The following is a 4,867-nucleotide window of genomic DNA, read 5'->3' as shown; positions in this document are numbered from 1 at the left end:
ACACTTGGCCAATAAAAGAATTCTATTCTATTCTGTTCTATTCTTTTGTTCTCAGGATGCTTTAGAGTTTCTTTCACATTTCTCTCAATGGAATTTCAGAGCTCACTTTATCGTTATCATATGGATGTATTCTCATTGTTTTCTTTTTCATTCTTTATTGTTCTATTATTTCACTTCTCTTCGGTTTATACTCTTTTCATTTCTTCCTTTTTATTTGTTGTAGCCTCATGGTGAGAGAGGCAGCAAATAAATTTAACAAATAAATAAAATAAATATATAAGGATGCCGGACGGTTCATGGATTGTTTCTCTTGGGTTTTCTATTTTACATTTCTTCGTTCTGAAGCATCCATCCTTCCGTGCCTGAAAAAGCTGCACAGGAGGGGTTCCTTTCTTGAATTCTTCTGTTGGAAATGAGATAAACCAGGGAGGAAATCAACTTGTTGAAGAGATAATTCTTCGATGAAAACCTGGATATTCTCACACAGCTGTTTGTTCATCTTTCTTGTCCTTAAATAAATGCAAGAACACTGCACTTCTAAAAGTTCTGCTCCTTTGGATGAAATTTCAAAGCAATGTCTTCCCTCAAACTGAGTGGGAACTAGAAGATAAAAATATGGGGCATTTATTTTTTGGAATAACATTAATTAAGAATGCAGTATTCCACACTTGGAATACTGCATTCAGTTTTGATTGCCACGATGTAAAAAAGATGTGGAGACTCTAGAAAGAGTGCAGAGAAGAGCAACAAAGATGATTAGGGGACTGGAGGCTAAAACATACGAAGAATGGTTGCAGGAACTGGGTATGTCTAGTTTAATGAAAAGAAGGACTGGGGGAGACATGATAGCAGTCTTCCAATATCTCAGGGGCTGCCACAAAGAAGAGGGAGTCTAACTATTCTCCAAAGCCCCTGAGGGCAGGACAAGAAGCAATGGGTGGAAACTCATCAAGGAGAGAAGCAACTTAGAACTAAGGAGAAATTCCCTGACAATTAGAACAATTAATCAGTGGAACAACTTGCCTCCAGAAGTTGTGAATGCTCCAACACTGGAAGTTTTTAAGAAGAGGTTGGATAACCATTTGTCTGAAGTGGTGTAGGGTTTCCTGCCTAGGCAGGGGGTTGGACTAGAAGACCTCCAAGGTCCCTTCCAACTCTGTTACTGTGTTTCTGTTTCTTCTTTTTTTTTACCTCTGTTTCCATCTGTTGCTTCTTTGCCCTCGGTGGAACTTCATCTGATTGGCAGAGAAAGATCCATGAGTTGGTTTTTTTTTTGTTTTTTTTTTTAAATGAATCCATTTCATCACAATTGGGATGATCACGTTTGGGTTTCTACGATGAGACAGAATCCTTAAAACCAGGGATGGGCTTCAAAAATTTTAGCAAGGGCTTCTCTGCCAGGTTGTTGGGGGCGTGGCCTTGTTGGGCGTGGGCTAGTCGGCCTCCTGCACCAGGGCGGGGGGGGCATTTTTGCCCTCCCCAGGCTCCGGAGGCTTTCCTTGAGCCTCCGGGAGGGCGAAAACAGACTCCCCAGGCTCCGAAGGCCCTCTAGAGGCCGGAAATAGGCCTGTTTCCCGAACTTCTGGTAAGCCCATTTTTTGCCCTCCCTGAGCCTCCGCGCACACCCCGCACTTACCTGCATCCAAAATGGGACACGTGGGGACTCCTAGGTGGGCGGGGCCAGCCAAGAGTGGGATATGGGGGTTCTCCAAACTGCACAGAATCTTAGCTAGGGGTTCTCCCAAACCCCTGTGAACCCTCAGCAGCCCAACCCTGCTTACAACCAAGAGGAAAACTGCTAAAATTTCTCACTGAAGACCAGAATAACCCTACAGAGATGCATTTTCTCCCAAACAGGACATTCCATCTTTCAAATCTCTCTAAAACGAGCATGGCAGGTCATTCTGATGGAAAAAGCAGAAATTCCAGGCCTTCGTGGTAACTGTCCCAGTGAAATCAGCAGGGAAATGAAAATAAATGAACTTCCTCTAAATGGGTTATGTAAATGAAATGTTGCATGATTAATGAAATGCAGAAGCCCAGCCGTGTTTTTCTTAAAATGAAGCCGTCTTGAGCTGAATGGACCTTAAGTTCAGAGCAGTGTGGATAACGGTGTACCAAAAGCAGGTAGTAGAAAAAAAACTAAGGTTTTATTTCCCTTGTTTCCTTGCATGTCTCATGATGGGCTTTGTTCTTGTCATTGCTGGTAGAGACTGGAGTGAACTTTTCGCTTCAGTATCACTGGTGAAATTCAATTTTTTTTACTACCGGTTCTGTGGGCGTGGCTTGGTGGGCGTGGTGTGGCTTGGTGGGCATGGCAGGGGAAGGATATTGCAAAATCCCCATTCCCACCCCACTCCAGGGGAAGGATACTGCAAAATCCCCATTCCCTCCCCACTCCAGGGGAAGGATATTGCAAAATCTCCATCCCCTCCCCACTCCAGGGGAAGGATACTGCAAAATCCGCATTCCTCCCCACTCCAGGGAAAGGAGACTGCAAAATCTCCATTCCCACTCCACTCTTGGGGGAAGGATATTGCAAAATCACCATTCCCACCCCACTCCAGGGGAAGGATACTGCAAAATCCCCATTCCCTCCCCACTCCAGGGGAAGGATACTGCAAAATCTCCATTTCCACCCCACTCCACGGGAAGGATATTGCAAAATCTCCATTCCCACCCCACTCTGGGGCCAGCCAGAGGTGGTATTTTCCGGTTCTCCGAACTACTCAAAATTTCCGCTACCGGTTCTCCAGAACCTGTCAGAACCTGCTGGATTTCACCCCTGCTCAGTATTGCAAGATATTCCCTGCCACATCATGTCTGACCCTTCCAGGAGGAGCCTAAAAGAAGAGTCTTCACCAGTTTGAGATGTCAATACATCTAAATTCACAGACTGTCACATCAACAATGATGGACAGATGTTGCTGTCCATCAGCTGTGACAATAGAATTATGGATGGGGAGGGAAGAGGAAGTGAAAGGGGAGAAAAAAAGAAGAAGAAATGAGTTGCCCATTTCTTAGAAGCGCAGCTTTAAACAGAGCAAATTTGTGTGCAAAAGAAGAAGAAAGATGGGGGGAAAGGCTTGGCAAGAAAGTCACTTAGGCTGCCTCTCAGGCAATCCAGCGGATGACAGAAGGTTGAGCATGTCGTACTGCTTGCAAAGGACAAAATACTCATCTCAGGAGAATGAAGAGAAATTCACCACATGTTGGAGAAGAAGAGCAATTTGCATGGAAGCCTTTCTCTCTCTCTCTCTCTCTCTCTCTCTCTCTCTCTCTCTCTCTCTCTCTCTCTCTCTCTCTCTCTCTCTCTCTCTCTCCCTCCCTCCCTCCCTCCCTCCTCCTCTCCTTCTCCCTCTCCCTCTGCCCTTCTATAGACAGTTCAATTGTCTTCTGAAAAAGCACCTTTGGGACAACCACAACAACTGGATGACTGAGAATCTCCATAGACATTAAGCCAGAGGTGAGATCCAGCAGGTTCTGGAGAACCGGTAGCGGAAAGTTTGAATAGTTCGGAGAACCGGCAAATACCACCTCTGGCTGGCCCCAGAGTGGGGTCGGAATGGAGATTTTGCACTATCCTTCCCCAGGAGTGGGGAGGGAATGGGGATTTTGCAGTAGCCTTCCCCTGGAGTGGGGTGGGAATGGAGATTTTGTGGAGAGGGAATGGGGATTTTGCAATATCCTTCCCCCAGGAGTGGGGAGGGAATGGGGATTTTGCAGTATCCTTCCCCTGGAGTGGGATGGGAATGGAAATTTTGCAGTATCCTTCCCCTGCAGTGGGGTGTGAATGGAGATTTTGCAGTATCCCTTTTTTTTAAAAAAAAATTGATATATATGCCGCCCTTCTCCGGAGACTCAAGGCGGCTTACAATGTGTTAAGCAATAGCCTTCATACTTTTGTATATTTATACAAAGTCAGCTTATTGCCCCCACAACTGGGTCCTCAATTTACCTACCTTAGAAAGGATGGAAGGCTGAGTCAACCTTGAGCCTGGGGAGATTCGAACTTGCAGTAATTGCAGGCAGCTGAATGTTAATAACAAGCTATTAGTCTGCTGCGCCACCAGGCTCTATCCTTCCCCTGGAGTGAGGAGGGAATGGAGATTTTGCAGTATCTTTCGCCTGCCACGCACATCAAGCCCCACCCATCAAGTCCCACCACGCCCACCAAGCCACGCCCACAGAACCGGTAGTAAAAAAAAATAAATTGGATTTCACCACTGCATTAAGGGATACAGGTGTTGCACTGGGGCCTCCGACTGCCTTTGGCCATCGCTATGCCTAGAATTTCTACCGTCTTCCTGATGCCTCTGTCCGAGGCATCAAGCCCCAATGAAACAGATCTGGGTTTGTTTTGTTGCAATTAAATCGAGAGGCAATGATGGATATTGGGAGATAAAATGGCATGATGGGCCAAGTGCTTTTAACTGGTGCCTCCAGATACATTTTCCGTCCCTTCTAACTCAGCAATTAAAACCTTTTAAAAGAACAGCTTGTTCCCTGAGCTAACAAAGTCAGGACTGCTGTTAGATGCCTATTAAATCACACGAAAATATATTGCAACAGCAGCAACCGAGGTAGTAACAACCTAAAAGCCTCTTTTTTTTTTCCTTTCCACATTCCAGACATGTGCAATTTCAAGATTTTTCTCTAGCTCTCTACCTTGCCTCCGCAGACCCTCTTAGCTTTACCAAAGGCTCAGGGGAGCAGACTCAGATTTATTCCTTCGTTTAATAAAAGACACGCTGGGTTTCAGAAGCGCCATATTTTAGATCAAGCCCAGACCTGGTTCAGAGATTTGGGAGACTGTGGAGCAGTGGTGGGTTTGTCCCCGGTTCGGACCGGTTCGCAAGAACCGGTA

Source organism: Pituophis catenifer, unplaced genomic scaffold (assembly GCF_029215685.1).
Source record: "Pituophis catenifer annectens isolate HBS135680 unplaced genomic scaffold, rPitCat1.0.hap2 SCAF_82, whole genome shotgun sequence".
Taxonomy (NCBI): Eukaryota; Metazoa; Chordata; class Lepidosauria; order Squamata; family Colubridae; genus Pituophis; species Pituophis catenifer.
This window is presented reverse-complemented; position numbering follows the sequence as displayed.